Genomic DNA, 21,154 nt, shown 5'->3' on the forward strand with positions numbered 1-21,154 from the left:
CTTGCACTGCTTTTCCAGGCCACTGTAGAGAGCTGGATCAAAGAGGAGCAGCTGGGACATGAACTGGCACCATATGGGAAACCAGCACTGCAGGTGGTACCTTAGCCTACTATGCAACAGCACTGGCACCTCTGTACACATTTTGACCACTGCAAGTTCTGTCATGTACCTAAAACCAGTGGGCGGGGCAATATCATCTCTTTGCTGAGTGGGGAATTTGCCAACAACAGTCATTCTTCATAGAAGATGAAATTCTTATTTGAATTCATAAAGTTGTAGGCTATATTATTTTTTAAGATACATAAATATGAGATAGTAAAAGGGGAAGATACACTAAATAGTACTAACTCAAAGATGCTGCCTATATTTAATTTTAAAGGCACCTATCACTTTCCATGTCATGAATATTTTTATTTTTTATTTTTTAAAAATATTTATTTATTTATTTATTTGAAAGTTAGGGTTGCACAGTGAGAGGAGAGGCAGAGAGAGAGAGAGAAAGAGAGAGAGAGAGAGAGAGAGGTCTTCCATCCGATGGTTCACTCCCCAAATGGCTGCAATGGCTGGAGCTGCGCCGATCTGAGGCCAGGAGCCAGGAACTTCTTCTGGATCTCCCATGTGGGTGCAGGGACCCAAGGACATGGGCCATCTTCTACTGCTTTCCCAGGCCATAGCAGAGAGCTGGATCAGAAGTGGAGCAGCCGGGTCTCGAACCGGCGCCCATATGGGATGCTGGCGCTACAGGCCAAGGCGTTGACACGCTGTGCCAAAGCACCGGCCCCTTCATGAATATTTTTATTTTTCCTGTTTCTTTTCCTAATAAGTCTTTTTGAAAGAAAGGTTTAGCACTAGAGAGTGGAAGAGAGACCATAGGTGTGATCCTATGAGCCACGGGTTAAAAGCCCTTAAAGCTTTGGTTTTTCATGAAGACTGATGAGGCTGGCAAACTTCTTCACAGAACGCACAAGAACCACTACATATGGCTTAAAATGGGCAAGATATTATAGGAGTAGACGCACACTTCAAATCCATGTTGTTTATATGGTGTCTACACTTCACAAAGTACTTTCCCTCATAAGAGTTAACAATTATCTCACTTATCCTTCCAAGGTTATTTAAAGTAATATGTTGATGTTCAAAAAATTCTAAAATTTTGGACCAAAAGAAAAGTATCTACACTTAATAAGAAACTCTTCAGCAATATAGAGAACATACATTTTAAGTCCACGGTGAACATAATAACAAAGAATGAACATTAAAAACTTTCCCTTAGACATCATAAACTACTTAATTAGCGGTGTTACCCAATCATTATTACCAAATGTTTTCTGATATTTCTTAATATAAAAAAATCTGGAGCAAGATTTGACATAAATATTGGAAAGAAGATTTTAAATAAGTATTGGAAGGACAAAACACATGATAGGCTATACAAGATAAATAGATAAAAACCAATACTTTCTTATATACTCACAGTCAGGAGTTATAATAGGGAAATTATATTCCATTTGCTTGAGCATCACATACTATAAAGAGAGATTGAACATTAAATATGTTGTTGAATTTGACTGAATTTGTATCCTACCTCTGCCACTTACTGTGAGTCTCATCAAATTGTTTAACTAGGTTTCAATTTCTCTCACTTGTAAGACACAAAATCATGATAGTTCTTATCTCATAAGATTGTAGCAGAGAATAATAGCTCAAACTTTTACGGAATTTTCTGTGTGTCCAGAACAAATTTCAGGAATTTGCATGTGCTGTCTCAGTTATCATTACCAGGACTCTAGGAGAGAGCATCATTAACCTTCCATTCAGGTAAACAATATGAGATCATAAAATGTCATGTGACTTATGTAGCATCGCTGGGCAACTGAAAGCAGTGATGGGATTTAAACCCAGCCTGTTTGACTGCAGAACCCACACCACTGAATACTATTCATTGACATTTACTGCAGGATTATTAAGTGTGCAGGACACAACAATGAACAAAATGAACCTGAATGCAGTTACCTTTAGTGGAGGAAAAGATAAAACACAAAAGTAAATAGATAATATCATATACTAGAAGACACAAGTGTTGTGCAAAATATAACTGTAAAACTGCAATCAAAGAATAGGAGAAGTGCCCCGAGATGTGGAAAAGCCTTATTGGGAAAGTGAGATAAGAGCAAAGATGTGAAAGATTGGAGGGAGTGTGCAGAGCAGATAACTGGGGGAAAGTATTGTAGACAGGAAGGAAACCAGGTCAGTGTTCCTCAGGCAGAATCACATGTAAGAAGGAAGAACATACACGCACCAGAGGGGACTGAGCAAATAGAGGACCAGCAGACTGTGAAGCCAAAAGTCAGGAGGGGCCAGTTCATGTCGGATGTTTGTGGGTTTCTCTTTGCCTTTTGACTTTCACTCTAAGTAAAACGAGAGCCATTGCAGTGCTTTGCAGAATGACAACACCTAACATATACTTAAAAGTTCCACTCCTCTTGCATCATTGAGAGTAGATTGTAGAGGAAGAAGAGCAGCATCAGGGAGACCTGCATGGAGATATTATATAGTTACCCAGGAGTCCAGGAGAGAAGTCACCATGCTGTATACCAAGGTGGTGGTAGGAGAGGTGATGAAATACAGTAATATTCTTTATAGAGCAAATATATTCAGCCACGAGATTCATTGAACTTGAAATATGAGAGAAATGAAATTGTCCAAGATGTCAAGTTCTTGACCTGAACCCATCTGAACATCCAGTAGTATAGCATCATCCTCAGTGTCAGTAAGAATGCATTTGGTAAGAAAGCCCATGTTGAATATGAGATTTCTCACAATGGAGAAGCACACTTGGTGGCTGCATATACAGATAAAGGGTTAAAATAAGCATCTATGCTCAAGATGTAAAGCCTTCAGAGAGGACGACCTCATGAAGGATGCAAGTAGAAACAAAGAGACAAGGACCAAGGACAAGCCCTGGGCTGCTCCCACATTAGAAAGCTCTGGGAAAGAGAAGAGTCTACCAAAAAAGTGAAAAAAAAAAAGACTTAGAAAAACAACCAGGAAATTTGTAGGAAAATCAAGAGCATGGATATATGGGAGGCCCAGTGGGGGAAAAAGTATGTTAGAGAAGAAACAAAACTGTGCTCAATGCTACTGGCTCAATGCTTCTGTTAAGTTAAATTTGATGGGAATTGACCATTGAATATCAGATTTAGTAACACATGGGCCATTGGGGTCCCTAATTATAATATTTAGTGGCATAATGTCATCAAAATGTTAATTAAAGTCGGCTTAAGGAAGGATGGGGATAAATTGTATGGTAATGTGCACTATATTTTAATGCGAGAGGGGGAATGATAGGATGGAAATTAGAGTATCACAAGGAGGTTTACTGCAAACACAAACTAAATGCATAATGTGCATGCTGATAAAAAGGTCAAGTCAAAGATTTTTCCTTTGTGAAGATTGAAGTATGTTTTTATGTTTACAAGTATGAGAGTAAAAATTTGATAACCTAAGACAAACTAGGAGACACGTTTGCAACAATATCCATAAGTAGCAAGTGTGGACCGTGAATTCAGATAGGAGTACAGGCATCTCATCATTTTTTTAAAGATTTATTTTATTTATTTGATAAAGTTACATAGAGTGGTAGAGCCAGAAAAAAGAGAGAGAGAGAGAGAGAGAGAGAGATGTCTTCTACCCGCTGATTCACTCCCCAAATTGCCGCAACCACCAGAGCTCAGCTGATCTGAAGCCAGGAGCCAAGAACTGCTTCTGGGTCTCCCACATGGGTGCAGGGGCCCAAGGACCTGGGCCATCTTCTTTTGCTTTCCCAGGCCATAATAGAGAGTTGGATCAGAAGTGGAGCAGCTGGGACTAGAGCCGGCGCCCAGATGGGATGCTGGCGCTGCAGGCTGGGGCTTTAACCCGATGAGCTACAGAGCTGGCCCCAAGCCTCTCATCATTAGTAAGGATAGAAAGGCAAGGTATGTGGGTACAACTGGGCTTGTGGGTGAGTAGACGTGATAATGGCAGTTAACAGCACATCTCTTCCATTTGGTCCAACTTCTCAAGAAGTTAAGGAACAAAGTAATCAGCTAAGCCTCAGGAAGGCACAGGAAATTTGGGGAACTTTGTGCAGAATGGACAAGAGGTGAAATATTCACTTGAAAGAGAAGTCAATGGGCTAAAATACAACATGGTTTTCTGGTTCCAGGTTAAGACTGCACTGAGGCTTCTGTATCCCACTATAGGATAAATGTGAAAAGCTCCAAACACAGCACCGGAGACTATGCAAATATTCAGTGTATGTTAGTCATCAATTATTCTTCACTCATTTAATCATTCTGCATATATTATTGCAAGTTATCCATGCACTGGGTGCAATCCTAAGCAATGGGAATATAGTGTGAACAAGAAAAAGTTTACTGCTGCCCTTAGGCACTTTATATTCTAGAGGGAGGAGTTGAAAAGGAAAACATGCAAAAATTAGACAACACATTGGGTTAGAAAATAACAAGTTCTATGAACGAAAACATTAAGGCAGCAGTCTGTGGTGGCAAGAAAGTTATTTCTTAGGATGTGACATTTGGATGGAAGCATAAGTGGACAGGAGTGTGCAGCCCAACTTTGCTACACATTCTCAGCAACAGGACTGTGGACACTCCAGAAAATGTTGACATCAGTCAAAGGGGTGCATCATTATTGTGAAAAGTCCCAGAGGAACCCTGCAGAGAGACTGCAGTCACATCCCTGTAGGACTCAGTTTCCTTGGAAAGACAAAGACGAGGGGCAACTTGACAAGTGATGAGGAAATAGAAAGGAACTGGTGATATTCACACTATCTGACATTATGCATAGTATGTGATCAACAGGTTACCCTGGGCTCTATTACCAGGTAATTCCTGCATACGATCACTTCTGCCATTAACATGGTTGTTCAGGAGACTGGGACTCTTGTTGAAATCCTAAATGTTTGGGTTGAAGAATACATCCACAGCGTTCAAATTAGGTCAGATGTTGCCCCTTTAATATCTCAAGCCCAGAAAGGTGAATTAGTACTAAGGAAATGATGTTGAACTTGCTTCAAATTCAGTTGCTTTTATTCAACAGGCAACAGAAGGGGCCGGTGTTGTGGTGTGGTGGGTTCAGCTGCAGCCTGTAACACCAGCATCCTTTGTGGATCCTGCTTCACAGCTGCTCCACTTCTGATCCAGCTCCCTGCTAATGATCCAAGGAAAGCAGCAGAAGATGGCCCAAGTGTTTGGGCCCCTGAATCCATGTGAGAGACCCAGATGGCTTCAGCCTGACCCACCCCCAGCCATTGCAGTCATCTTGGGAATGAACTGGCTGATGGAAGATCTCTCTTTCTCTCTTTCTGTTCTCTCTCTCTCTCTCTGTAATCAATATTCAAATAAGTAAATAAATATTTTTTAAAACTGGCAACAGCAGTTAGAAACAGGATATCAAACATTTTTGGATAGTATCTATTTCTCTGGAAAAAAAAAGGAACACTTTAGGAGGCTGATAAGTAAAGTGAGACTCAAAAGTTGTCAGATTCCAGAAATAAAAACCCAGGTTAAAATCTCATTTGCAGTATTTTAATAATGCATTCAAAGATCTATTGATTTGAGACTTGCTTTAAAAAATAGAATTTGGCAGCACAACCAATTTGGAGGAACTGGACCCCTAATCAAAACAGAAAATAAATTGAATGCTTTACATAAGAAATCAGTGAGTTGTGTTCAGGGGCAAGAAAAAAGATTAGTGTTGTTGGACCTAATGAGGCAAAACTCAAGAAGTCTTGTGAGCCCTGGTAAAGAAATCTGAATGCTTTCTCATTGCAGTAGGAAGTTCTTGGGGGTTGATTTGTAAGCTCTGCTCACTCGCATTTGTATTTATGAAATGAACAGTGAGGATGCAAAATGAGTTGCAAAGAAGCCAGTTAGGAAGATTTGTAAAGATCTCAGTGACAGCAATGGTTATAGCAGTGGAGATGACAAGAAGTGGTAGAATCTTAGTGATGTTTGGGAAGCCATGATAATGCAATGAATGGAAGAATGAAGACAATGCATACACACACACACAAAGGATGGTTGGCTTCAGTAAGATGCTGATACAACTAACAAAGAAAAGGCAAGAACAGAAACAGCAGACTAAGTACCATGGACATGTTAGCATTCAGAAGCTTAATACAACTCCATGTAGAAATGCTGAAGAAGCAATTGGCTATTCAGTCTGGAAAACAAACTAAAGATAGCGAAGTGTAATTTAGTTTTGGATAGAGCTAAAGATACAGATTTGTGAATAGAGTTTCCAAATTTAGCAAATAAAAAAAGACATTTATTTATAGAATTTCATATGAACAAAGAATATTTTAGTAGAAGAGTCTCACATAGTATTTGTACCATATTTATACTATAAGAAAATTGTTTAACTGAAATTTAAATTTAATGGACATACTGCATTTAATTTGGCAATCCTATCTGTGAAGCATGAATATATATTTACCTTATATTAGTATGATTATTTCTTTATTATTTATCTTGGAATATCTTCAAAAGAAATGTATGGGACTGACATATACAGGAAATATTTAAAAGAAAAAAATAGATGCTGATTAATTAAAATATTAAAAGAGAAAATATCAAAATAAATTGAAAAGTTTTTAAATGATACATTTTTCTCATTAAATTATTGAAAATTTCAGAAATTATTTATTGCCATCCAGAGACTTAGGAGATGTCAACATATAAGCACTGTTACTGTAATCAAATTAAATGTCCCTAACAGTAATTTGATAATATGTATCAAAATCAGTTGAAATATGACAGATTTTCTAGAATGGTCTACCTCACAACAAAATGGTTTTGGCATAAAAGAACTTGACTTACTACCATTATTTAATATTAGAATGTAAATATTAATGGACAAGCAAAACATCAAGTGTTAACAGTCATAAATACTATGATCCATTCTCTTGGAAAGTCAGTTGGTAACAACATATCATAGATTAAACACAAGATAGATACATTTTAATACAGGAAGCAGCTATGAGAATTTGAAGAGAAAATTCTACTCAGAAAAAGGGATTGTATCTAGGAAAGCACGAGGCAGGTTTAAAAAGTTCATGAACAATGCAGATGATGAACAAACTATGCATGGGTTTCAAACTTTTTACACAAAAATAAACTTCACTTTCAATTCCATTTTTCCAAGAACTTTTTAAAAGCAAGGACACACCATTGAAAAAAATTAGAACAATGGGCAGAAAATTTCTAGAAGTGGGTGGCATCACCACTTTGGCTTTTGATCCTTTCCACTTTAAAGAAAAACTGTGTAGATCATGTATTGCACAGGACTGAGAAAAGGCATCCCAAATGACCAACAGAGATCACAGAGCTGAGCCGGATGTGAGTCTACATCTCTGGCCTCTCTGACTTTTGTGATGGGTTCTCAGTAGCAATCATACAATAATGGAAAAACAGGTTGTGCTGATGTTAAAGAGAACTCACCAGCAGGTGCAATCAAGCAGAGGGGCCCAGGGGAGAACCGCTGAGGCCTCATAGTCTCACATTTGTTAATATGATATATCAGCTTTTGGCACCGGTCCCTTTTTTTCTCCCACCATACTCCACAATACTTCTAGAACTTCCTAATTGCCTCTGTAAATTCAATCTTTCTAATGATAACAGCATTAACTCAGGCTCACTCTTATTTTGGGCCAAATTATCATCATTGTACCATATGGAATTAATTAAAATGTAGCCAGGAAAGGCTGCTGTGAATGACAGAGGCAAGGTTTGATTGTATTAAAAAAAAAAAAGCAGTGGGAATCATCAGTGAGATATGAAGAGCAGCCAGCCAGGCTGCTCCAGACTCTGGCTGGTATTTCCAGTGTTAGCTGGGAGGGAGGAGATGGTGGGTGAGGGGAAAGGGACAGTGAAGATCCAGGGAACAGGAGCGAGATTTGGAGATAACAGCTCTAGAAACAAGATTGGGCTGTTCAAGTTGGGAGCATCATTTGGTGTAATTGCATATGTTCAGCATTTAATATCTCTACAGAGATTTAGCTAGAGTTGTGACTTCTCACATTTAATGAAGCGAAACTCTCTCAGGCCACTATGAGACATATCTAAGGATGAAAATCAGTAATTTACAGCTTTAGTGACCTTATTACAGTGTACTTTGTGCTTGACTGCACTTCAGTCTTACCCGGGCCATTATCAAAGGTTCCCGTGGAATATTGGCCATTAGCTACAAGCAGATCAAGGAGCTTTGTCTTCTGTGGCTGGCAGGGTGCGTGTGTGTGTATGTGTAGGGCGGGGAGGGTGTGAGAAAGATATTGAATATTTTATCTTAACTCCTAAGAAAAATGAAAATAGCAACATGCTCTTTGGAACGCTAATATGCATGTGAATGGTGGTGATGAGGCAAAGTCTCCAATAACAAACAAGCCTTGGTGCAAAGGCTTCTAAAAGATGAGCTAATTACACTGGCAGCCCAAATAACAATGAATATTCTCCACTAGCTGATGAATAGCTCCTGATTTTGAGATGCCTAACCTACATCTGTGCTATGGAGATGGAAATAACAGCAGGACAGAAAACACCATCATATTTGCCAGATGCCAGGGGTGCTCAGTGGGAAGATGAGGAGTTCAGGTTTTCTCCCTGGGCTGAGTCTTCTTGCCAGGAATTAACCCCACAGAAGAAGACACACTGCAACACAGGTGCGTGCCTACCCACATTCATTCAATAATGGAGCCCCAATCACGGACAATGCAATATTTTAGGCCAGGAGTCAACCATGTTTTCTGAAAGGGGCTATATAGTCAGTGTTTTTGGCATCATGGGCCATTTATGTTCCCATTATATTTTTGTCTATAGGTGTTTTTTTTTAAAGTTTATTTATTTGAGAGGCAGAGTTACAGACAGAGAGAGGGAGACACACAGAGAAAGGTCTTCCATCTGCTGGTTTATGCAGGGTCTTAGTCCACCCGAACGAGGATGGACTGGGTCCGAAGAAAGGTAAGTGCTCCACTTGCCCATTCCCCAGCCTCCCGATCCCGGAGACAGTCAGACGCAGTGGGGAGCCAAGTCAAGCAAGCAAGAACTCGGTTTATTGCGCGCGTAACAAAGCCTTTTAAAGCACAAGACCGCAGGATTACTGGGGCAGGGCATAAGGACCAACCAATTACTTAAAAGGTCATTTTATGGGGTGACTTTTTACAGGACCAGCCATATGTCTGTACACTCATCATCAGTTGTCACCTCCCCTGATGCTTTGCAGCCAATCAGCTTTGGTGGTAAACGACTTTGGGTACCGCCCACCTTACTTCCTTTGTGCTCCATCTTTGAATTGCCATGTGTGCCCAATTTCCCCACAGGTTGACTCCCCAGATGGCCTCAATGGCCAGAGCTGAGCCAATCCAAAGCCAGGAGCCAGGAGATAGGAGCTTCTTCTGGGTCTCCCACCTGGGTGCAGGGGCCCAAGCAATTGGCTACCTTCCCAGGCCATAGCAGAGAGCCGGAGCCAAAGTGGAGCAGAAGGAACACAAACTGGTGCCCACATGGGATGCTGGTGGAGGCTTAGCCTACTAAACCACAGTGCAGATCACCTTTTTTTTTTTTCTCTTTTAACCTTTTAAAAATGTGAAAACAATTCTTAGTTTGCGAAGTCATGCAAAAATTGACTGCAAACTGTAGTTTTCTGACTTTTGTTTATGCCTTTGACCAGGAGCTCTACAACCAAACACAATAGCAACAAAATGCACCTGCCACTGGGGAATGAGGAGTAAGAAACAGAAAATATATTATTATTGTAATAAAAATATTTTACAAACTGATTAGTGATGGGGCAAAAGTTTAAAAAAATAGACTCAAGGATTGTAGAAAAAATATTTTGAAGAAAATAACTTTATTTGTCTTGACATTTCAAAATTGGAGATCATAGAAGCAGCCTTGGATTTGAATGATTTGAGGTTTGGTGCTTCAGAAATGTAGTATGGTTCATGGAAATCTCAGATATTTTAAACTCAACACACCTGAGCTTAAATAAAAATTCTGCCATCTGAGACCTCTGTGGACAGAAGAAAGCGGCTTAACACTGTCAGACGTCGATTTCCTCACCTAATAAATGGGACTAGGCATGTTCTTCCATCGTGCCAGCTTGCTGGGAAGCTCAGCTGAGCTAATCTATGTGGCAGTACTTTGTAAACAGACAAGCAAATCACAAGGATTTGTGACATCCTCATAAGAGCTGTGGCCACTAGAAAGGATTTTATTTTATTTATTTATTTATTTTGCTGGTGACTTCAGTGAAAATGGTCAACATAAAACAAGGGCTGGCCGGCGCCGCAGCTCACTTGGCTAATCCTCCGCCTGCGATGCCGGCACACCGGGTTCTAGTACCTGTCAGGGTGCCAGATTCTGTCCCGGTTGCCCCTCTTCCGGGCCAGCTCTCTGCTGTGGCCCCAGAGTGCAGTGGAGGATGGCCCAGGTGCTTGGGCCGTGCACCTGCATGGGAGACCAGGAGAAGCACCTGGCTCCTGGGTTCGGATAGGCGCAGTGTGCTGGTCGCAACGTGCCAGCCTTAGCGGCCACTTGAGGGGTGAACCAACGGAAAAAGGAAGACCTTTCTCTCTGTCTGTCTCTCTCACTGTCTAACTCTGCCTGTCAAAAAAAAAAAAATTCAAAAAAAAAAAAAACAAACAAAAACAAAACAAGGGCTAAGACTATGCTTTTTGTGTTTCTATGAAAAAAGACAAGAGCTTCAGGAAAACATGGTCTGTGACTCAATGGAGAAGAGATTTGAGGCGCACCATCCGAACAGCTCATTTAACATAAAGTATGCTTTCACAAGGACAATCGAGGTGCCTGAAATTCCAAGCACTAGTCCCACATTCTTGACTGAGCTGAGTCACATACCATTATGAAGACTCCCATCAATATGAAGAATTTGGCTTGTGATGATTGACACTTCTGTATGAGAATCTAGTGTGAGGAAGTAATCAACTTCTTAACTAAAGTAAGGCAGATTTCCCAAATGAAGATATACCCAAAGCAAGAAACCTTGGCAGGGGCGCTGCTGTGGTGCCATACGCTAGGCCTCTGCCTGAGGCAATGGCATCCCATATGGGAGCCAGGTGGTGTCCCAGCTGCTTCTCTTCCGATCCATCTCTCTGCTATGGCCTGGGAAAGCAGTGGAAAATGGCCCATGTGCTTGGACCCCTGCACCTGTGTGGGGGACCCAGCGGGAGCTCCTGGATCCTGGCTTCAGATCAGCCCAACTCCGGGTGTTGCACCCATTTGGGGAGTGAACCAGTGCATGGAAGACTTTTCTCTCTGTCTTGCCCTCTCTCTGTAACTCTACCTCTCAAATAAATAAATCTTAAAAAAAAATGGCATGGAAGGCAGATGTTCAGGGACATCCAATAGAATGTACACTAAGTATAAGAGTAATCATGGGTGAAGTGGAGGGGTAGGATGAAGTGTATGGCCTAGCAGTTAAAACCCATTAAGATGTTGGTGTCCTACATCTGAGTACTGGGGATTGATACCTGGCTCCTGGCTATAGCTCCATGTTATTGCATACTCTGAGAGGTAGTAGTGATGGCCCAAACTGTTGGGTCCCTGCCATCCATATGGGAGACTTGGATTGAGTTCCCAGCTCCAGCTTCATCCTACCTACCAAAGTCATTGCAGGCATTTTGGGTGAACCAATAGATGGAAGTTTCTCTCTCTCTCTCTCTCTCTCTCTCTCTCTCTCTCTCTCTCTCTCCCTTAATTAACTAATTAGCTACTTTTAGAAAAGAATTACCCAGGCAGGAAATCTAAGCATCCTGAATGTGGCACAGGTTCTCTGGATACCTTTGGCTAGCAACTGAGGCTAGTTTATTCTATTGGATGTGCCTGGATAGCTTCCTTCCAAGCCATTCCAGGAAGCTATCCCCTCAAACATGCCTTCCTATTGTTGGTACCACCCCAGGCCTACCTGGTCCAAGGCCAGTGCCTGGGGCAGTACCCACAATGGGAGGGCACATTCAAGGGAATAGTTTCCTAGAATGGCACAAACATCATTCAGAACAAGCCCTAAGTATGTCAATGAATTAAGATCTTTCCTTGTCATTAATCAGGAGACCTCTCCCCTCTATATACACAGATGCACACATACACACATACACATTCACTTACATACAGTGAGAAAAAATACATTTTCTGAAGAGTTATCTTTTTAGAAGGAATGGAAGACAAGGTTTGCTTTCAGAGACTCTCTGACAACCTGTTACAAATCTACTCCCTTTAACTTAGCCTGAGGCCAATTCATTTCTAAAGATTTTTTTCCTGTATAATTAAAAAGCCACTGCCACACTAGCAAGCTCTACCAAATGTACTTTTCTTAAAACTTCAAACTCCATTTAATTCCGTTTCCTCTCTTGTCGTCACTGATTAGCAGGATAGCTGTATGTAAACAGAAGCTGTTTTACTTCCAATCAGCCTGTCCAGGGCCTCTGGTGACTCACTCCAGCTGCACCAGTACCCTGAGTCCTTTCTCAATGCCCCCAGCTCTGCTGTGGCCACAGCTGTTGGGCAGTCTTCTCTGGATAAAGAATGGGTGAAAGCAAGCTCTGTGCCTGCCTCATCTTTTATTTGGCCACCAAGGAACATCACACTGTCACAGCTTGGTGCATTATTTTTTTGCTTATTTTTAATTTTATTAAAATTATTTTAATTGTACATATTTATGGAATATAATGCACACATATATATGTGAACTATATATATATTCAATGAGTGATGGTCAAATCAAGTTAGCTAGCATTTCCATCTACTTAAACAGTTTTTAAGATATTTTATTAACACTCAACAATTGCATATATGCCCATGGGGTACAGAGTAGCATTTCAACAGATGTATACAATGTGTATCATCAAATCAAAACAAACAACATTTCTGTTTCCTCATTACCATTCTATGCTTAGAGACTCTTCTCTAGATTTTCATCAAATGTATAATAGATTATACACAGATTACATTTCAAATCACCAATATCTCTAGGAACAAGATATTCTTATCTGTTTTGTAGTGGTCGTACAAAGTCTGATTCAGAGAATAAGCCCAAATAATATCCGTTAAATAAATATTGAAGGGTTTTTTCCAATATATAGAAACTCATGTTCAGCAGAGTTAACCGACTGGCATCAGATGAAAATATAGATTTGAGCATTTATAACCCATCCAACCTATAGCACAGAAAACATTCAGTTTGCAAAGCAAGTTGGATGTGTTCAATGCATTGACTTGCTGTGTTTTAGGTAATAGAATCATAAAATTGCCAAAGGAATCTGAATAAGATGATGATCGTCATCTTTTAATCAAAACAAGCAATTAGAGGTCAGGTTGGCTCCTGCAGTCAGTCATGGCACTCTACATTTTAATAAAAAGCACTCACAAGCCCTATTTGTCATGCATGTCCAAAGACCACAGCCAAATAAAATTGCTACAAATCTCTTGGTTTTCAGGGATAAAAAAAACCCTAACTGGATGGCTAGCTTCATGGTGAGACTGAAGTATCATCTGTATATATATGGGAAAACCATGAGTATATCTCAGAATAAATCTGCAGACCCAAATTTCTGATTTTCACTTGACTGCTAACTAGCAAGCAACCTTAAGCAGATTATTTACAAGTTGTGATCACTTTCTGCCAGTTCCCATCTAATTAGATATGATTGTGCTAATTACCATATGAAACCATGCCTATGGAATTATTGTTATATAATACTATGATAACTTATATATAGTATAACTATTTAGTTAAGAACTGAGGAAAAGCACTGAATTTTGTTGCCAACTTTGTTTATCACACTTGTCAAATTTGTCCACCAGAAACATAAGCACCCTAGGGGAAGTCAATGACATTTAAACATTCCTTGATGAGGCAAAAGCATCAGCATACACATGTGATAAACCATGGATAATTGGTTATGGGGAAAATGAGTAATGTTGTTTAAAAAGAACAAAAATATTTAATTGCCATTACATCTGACAGCCTCTGGAGAAAGTACTACAAATTTCCTCCCCTTTCTCAGCTTTTCCTTCAGTTTTGTCCCACAGTCTAGTTGACTAAAACTCCTAATTACATCTTCAGCAGGTACCTTCATTCTGTCTACAAAGCCTTAGGTGAAATCTCTATTACTTCCAACAGCCTCCTGGCTGTTCCACCTTTTGTTCACTTTCCATGTATACTTTTTCTAATGACCTGTGATACAATTAATACTAGCATAATTTTTTAGCAGGTCAAGTTCCTAATTGTAACTATCAAATGGCTGCTAATCACCTCAAGGATACAATCCAAAGATAAGGCTTAATACAATTATGTATGTTGTTTCCTGCTACCTTTCTCCCTAGTCACCACTTCCTGTCTTGTTTTTATACTCCAGTGATTGCTAAATAAATGTTTCCATTAATAACTAGGCTAAGATTTGATAGACTCTTCCTCTGTGTATTTATTAACAAATTTAAACTGAAATATGCCTAACTAAAATACAATACATCCAACATCCAAATATATGTAATGTGTGTTTCTTTAATTTTTTTAATTTTAATTTTTAAAATTTCCCTTTTTTGCAGTTTCCTTGAATGTTTCTTAGCTAATGATATCCAAGTGTTCATTTATTTTTAATTTTGTTTGAAAAGCAGAGAGAGAGAGAGAGACAGAAAGACATAGACAGAGATCTTACGTATGCTAGGTCACGCCCCAAATGCATGCAACAGCTAGGGCTGGGCCACCCTGAATCTAAGAATCAGAACTCCATCCAGAGCTCCCACGTGGTGGCAGAGATCCAAGTACTCTTGTCCTCATCTGCTGCTTTCCATGGTCACATTAGCAGAAAGCTGGAGCAGAATATTGATGGGAATCTGGGGAGCTGGGACTGGTCGTGGAGACTGGTGTCCCAAGTGGCAAGTTTGCCACTCCTCTAAATGCCTGCCCTCATCCTACTGTTTGCTCTTACTATGCTTTTGGACATCATGAATAATTTTGCCCTTATCTGACATAATGGAATCAATAATATTCATATGCATTTTTTTATTTTTTAAACTTGGGTTCCTGAGTTTCCTCCCCAATTTTAGGTGCAAGAAGTTGAAATCAGACTTGCAAAAAAGCTAGGTGAACAACAAAATTATGATTTTCCTAGGTGATATCAGAAATCTTACATCACAAGGCAATCAAGTGTCTTGGAATCTAAAAGAAACAAAACACCTATTGGAAAAAAAGAGGGGGGTTTGGTAAATATTTGTTGGCAATAGTCTTTATAAAGGAAGGTTGTGTCCACTTTTCCAGTGAACACTTTTCTTCAGTTGTTAGTTCATAATTAATACTTTAGTTCTCTGATTAAAACAGTTAAATTGTTATGATAGAAATGAGACTGAAAACTCAGTATATTTGAAAATAAAGTGGGGGCCGGCACTGCGGCATAGATTGTAAAGCCACCACCTGCAGTGCCAGCATCCTTTATGAGTACCATTTGAGTCCTGGCTGCTCCACTTCCGATCCAGCTCCCTGTTATGCCTGGGAAAATAATAGTGGAGGATGACCCAAATACTTGAGCCACTTCACCCACATAACCCCCGCCCCCCCACCTCTGCCTCTCTGTAACTCTGCCTTTCAAATAAATAATTAAATCTTTAAAAAAAGAAAACAAAGGAATTAGTGCAAAATATGGAAGTAATAGAGAATAGTGAGGATCTTGGAGCCCTGGTTTCTAAACGTATGGTTCATACTGTACATGTGGAGATGTGAGCAACATGTGAACCATTCTTCTGATTTATCCAGAGAACCTGGAAATGTCTCATTTTCATGTGAAATCTTCCAGTTTGAAAATAAGATAACCACTTACCATTTTTTAAACCCCTGTGGGTCCAAAACGCTAATTTCTGTTCCAATGTTTGACTCTCTTACTTAAGGACTTAAAAATAAAAAATAAGGAATTTTGATTTAAGGTATAGGTATATGTTTCACAATCCACATTTCCCCAACAAAAGCCAATAAATAAAATACGTAAAGTCCTAAGACATCAAGGGTACTGATGTTGTAAAGTTACACTATGGGGCCACTGTTGTGGCATACCAGGTTAAGCTTTTTCCTGTGATCCCAGCTTGCCATATAGGCACCAGTTTAATTCCCACCTGCTCCATTTCTGATATAGCTCCTTGCTAACATGCCTGGGAAAGTAGCAGAAGATGGCCCAAGGGCTTGGGTTCCTTCACCTGGTAGAACCTCTCATCTCCTGGCTTCAGCCTGGTCCTGCCCCAGCCATTGTAGCCATTTGGGGAGTGAACCAATGGATGGAAGATTTCTCTCTCTCCCTCTCTCTCTCTCTCTCTCTCTCTCTCTGTGTGTGTGTGTGTGTGTGTGTCCTTGCTCTGTAACTGATTTTCAAAAAAAAAAATCTTAAAAAAATAAAGACCTCACATTAATTTATTTTGTCTCATGGAAGTTATTCCCATATTTGGCTTCATAAGTTGTAGAGACAGTAGGAAGTGATAGCATAAATGGTAGAAAGATCACAGGCAATGGAATCATAACAGCATTAATTCATGTACTAGTTCTGCATTCACAGAGTGTGTGGACAGGCCCTTCCGTATCTCCTTTTCTATCTTACACTGGAAGTACGCAAGTATAGAAGAAAAATGGAATTAAAGAGTTTATTTTGATGCAAAACTATTTTGAAATCTATGCATTTTCTCATCATCATTTTTAATTAATTTTTGAAGACTTCTTGAGTATGGGTATATATTTGTCAAAATGAAATCAAATACTTTATATCATTTTTGTAAAAGCTAAATGGGATGATATATGTAAAGTACTTAACAATGATTGGTTAAACATATGTTGTTTTATAAAGTGGAGCCAATTGCTGGTTCTAGTCCCAGCTGCTCCACTTCCAATCCAGCTCTCTGCTATGCCCTGAAAAGTGGTAGAAGATGGCCCAAATCCTTGGGCCCCTGCACCCACATGGGAGACTGGGCAGAAGCTCCTGGCTCCTGGCTTTGGATCGGTGCAGTTCAGGCCATTGCGGCCATTTGGGAAGTGAATCAATGGAAGGAAGACCTTTCTCTGTGTCTCTCCCTCTCACTGTCTGTAACTCTTAACTCTCAAATAAAATAAATAAAATCTTTTAAAAAATTTAAAAATGAAGTCAATTGGTAGTTTCCATGAGGAATATTTCTTTTTTTTTAAACTTTTATTTAATGAATGTAAATTTCTAAAGTACAGCTTATGGATTACAATGGCTTCCCCCCTCCCATAACTTCCCTCCCACCCGCAACCCTCCCCTTTCCCGCTCCCTCTCCCCTTCCATTCACATCAAGATTCATTTTCAATTCTCTTTATATACAGAATATCAGTTTAGTATATATTAAGTAAAGATTTCAACAGTTTGCCCTCACATAGCAACACCAAGTGAAAAATACTGATGGAGTACTAGTTATAGCATTAAATCACAATGTACAGCACATTAAGGACAGAGATACTACATGATATTTTTTTTAAGAATTGATTAATTTTCTATGCAATTTCCAATTTAACACCAGGGTTTTTTTTCATTTTCAATTATCTTTATATACCAAAGATCGATTCAGTATATACTAATTAAAGATTTCATCAGTTTGCACCCACACAGAAACACAAGCTGTAAAAACACTGTTTCAGTACTAGTTATAGCATCACTTCACATTGGACAAAACATTAAGGACAGATCCCACATGAGATGTAAGTTCACAGTGACTCCTGTTGTTGTTTTAACAATTTGACACTCTTGTGTATTTCATGTGAACATTTATAAGTTTTATTACTGAAAGCTTAGTCCCTGTACCCAGTGCTGAATCAAGGGCAATGTTTGAGGGTAAGGGGAAGAGATAGATCTACTGATGGATGAGGACGACAGCAGTTTAGCAATCTCAATCACTACTGTTCTCTTCGGTGAGGATGGACTCGGGTTTTAATTGATGCTGCTGAGAAGCTGGCTTATTTCACAGAAAATATCAAAATGCTATCAAGTCGTTGGAGTGCAACTACAGTAAAGGCCAAAACTGGCCAGCGAGGTGCTCGGTCTGCCACAACATAGCTGCCCTGTTGATGAGAAGACCTGCAGCTGGAAAGATTATTCCTGCAAGTAGGTTGTACTGGCTGTCTATAAGAGATGCTGAGATAGGGGCCGGCACCATGGCTCACTAGGTTAATCCTACACCTGCAGTGCCAGCAGCCCATATGGGTGCCGATTCTAGTCCCGGCTGCTCCTCTTCTGATCTAGCTCTCTGCTATGGCCTGGGAAAGCAGTAGAAGATGGCCCAGGTCCTTGGGCCCCTGCACCCATGTGGGAGATCTGGAAGAAGCTCCTGGCTCCTGGCTTCGGATTGGCGCAGCTCCAGCCTTTGCGGCCAATTGGGAAGTGAACCAGCAGATGGAAGACCTCTCTCTCTCTGCCTCTCCCTCTTGCTGTCTAACTCTACCTCTCAAATAAATAAATAAATAAATAAATCTTTATTTAAAAAAGAGATGCTGAGATAAAAATAAGTAAAGCGTTCCCAGGACTTGAAGGAAAGGAAAACCAATAATTTAGCCTTGAAGCATAATACAACATAGCACATTGTAAACACAGCCTGGAAACAACAGCACCATTTGGTTACAATCAGCAACAACAAAGCTGAGTATTGTGGGAATTTGCTGCTTTGCATTTGATTACGACAAGAACCAACTGCTGCAACTCCGTACCCAGATATATTTCCAACTTCAGGGACATTTCAGGAAAAGAAAAAATATAACTGAAATGCATCACTACTGTTTCTATGTATTTGAAAGTGTATAAGGCTGATCATTTATTTCAATTTAAGTCTGTTTCTTATGTTTAGTCTTGGGGCCATGGGAAGATTGTCAGAATGTAGTAAAATACAACAAATATCCTTGATCTAAAGGTTATTCAATATTATAGCAGCTTGCTGCTGTTGAAAGATTTTCTTTTTTTAGAGATTTATTTATTTATTCGAGAGGCAGAGTTACAGACAGAGAGGAGGAAAGACAAAGAGAAAGGTCTTCCATCCAATGTTTCACTCCCCAAATGGCTGCAATGGCCAAAGCTAGGCCAATCCAAAGCCAGAAGCCAGGAGCTTCCTCCAGGTCTCTGGTGTGGGTGCAGGGGTCCAAGCACTTGAATCATCATTTTCATTGCTTTCTCGAGCCATTAGCAAGGATGTTGGATCAGAAGTGAAACAGCCAGCACACGAACTATTCCTTGTAAAGAATGCTGGCACGGCAGATAGAGGCTTAACCTACTACACCACAGCACCAGTCCCCTATAGACTTTTATAATGGGATGGACGAGTTTGTAACGAAGGGTCTAGGTGATGACTGTTCACCCAAGAACAAGCCAGTTATCCACTCCTGATTTCTCCCTTCTGCTGATTCTCAGTGACTCTGACATGATCTTGGGCAAAAACACCTGGCACTGCTGAGACATCACCTCACCTCTCATCAGTGGAGGGAGTAAAAATGTCCTCCCACTCCTAACCTCACAAAATTATGACAGGGAAGATGAGACTCGACATGACTTCCGGAGAATCCCCAGAGCACCTTGCCATAGGCTTTTAATGTTGGCACTGAATCACACCAATCCAGCTACTATTTAACACAGCCCAGGGCACTAAAGCGCCACCTAATCCCACATAAAATGTTTTGTGTTGACTTCTAAAAATACTACACCAAATATTTATGTAATTTTATATGTTTATGTATTGTCTTGACTGTTTAGAGTGTGCATACACACACAGTTTTATAAAATATCCTTATCAGAAAGACATGTTCAATGGTTTAAACAAACATACATAAGAGCAACTCATAAGAGGAAAAGAACTGATGTGAGATTTCCTAAATAGGAACCACACTCAAGACTGCTGCTTCCTTTCAGGACAAAAAAAATCACAAAAGATTATAAGCCAGTTAAGCTACAAAAGCCATCCACTAGTGAAACTCTAATTAAAGAGTTGAAGATGCAATGAGCTAAGTTCCAGAAAGTAGCATCCATGGCTACTCTTCTGTTTGCAGGAGCAGCCAAGAGGACTGTAACCCACCTGAGCGGAGGCAGCTAAACACAGCCATGATTGCTTAGTGTGATGTGAGGAGCCGCAGGCAGTGCCAGGATAAACCGGTACTTATGCCTCCTTTTGGATGGGGCTTTCCCTGAGTGCACAGGTTGAAGTGCCGATGGTTGAGGTTGTGGCAGAAGAACAGGAAGAAATCCATCAGTCATTGCAGCAACCTAGTTAAAGCTGGGTGCAGGCCCGTAAGGTAGAACATTTCAGTGGAAAAAAGAAGCCATGGAAAGGCTTTAGGAGCGATCAGATTTCCCCAGCAACTTAAAAGGTTTATAAATAGGCTCTAAAACAATGCTTTCCCATTGTAGTGCTAATGTTCTTGCTAAATAGATGGCGCTGAGTTCCACTCTTAAAATATTTGAGGTGTTAGTAGACCTAATCCATCTAAAGCTGCCACAAATACAAAACCAGATCAGCTATTGCTTATACAGACATCTGTGCCCTGACAGAAGAAAAGACTTGGTCTTTTTTAGAGCCAATACTTTTGAATGCAGAGAAAAATTGGGGGATAGAGAGAAAGAGAAAGAGAAAAAGAGAAAGAGAGAGTAAAGGAGAGAGTGATGGTTGTTCTTTCACAAGAAATATGTTGTAAATGATAAAACTTTGCAAGTTAAGGGAAGAAATGGGGTCCACATTTACAAGAAAATATTAATAGAAGCAGACAGGAAAGATTCAATTACTGGAATTATGAGCTGGGAAATTTGTAACAAGAGTGTTTTTCTTCAGATTTGCAGGTATTTATTTATTTTTAAGAGATGAAGAGAGAAAGAGAAAGATAGAAAGATCTCCCATCCACTTGCTGGTTCACTCTCCAAATACTTGCAATGGATAAGACTGGATCAGAGCAAGAACTGGGAGCCAGAAACTCAGTCCAGGCTTCCCATGTGGATGCCAGGAATCCAATTACTTGAGTTATCACCTGCTGCCTCCCAGCATGTGTATTAACAAGAAGCTGGAATCAGGAACCAGAGCCAGTGTTAATCCCATGCACTCTGATGTGAGATGAACGC

The sequence above is a fragment of the Lepus europaeus genome, chromosome 16 (assembly GCF_033115175.1).
Source record: "Lepus europaeus isolate LE1 chromosome 16, mLepTim1.pri, whole genome shotgun sequence".
NCBI classification, from domain to species: Eukaryota; Metazoa; Chordata; class Mammalia; order Lagomorpha; family Leporidae; genus Lepus; species Lepus europaeus.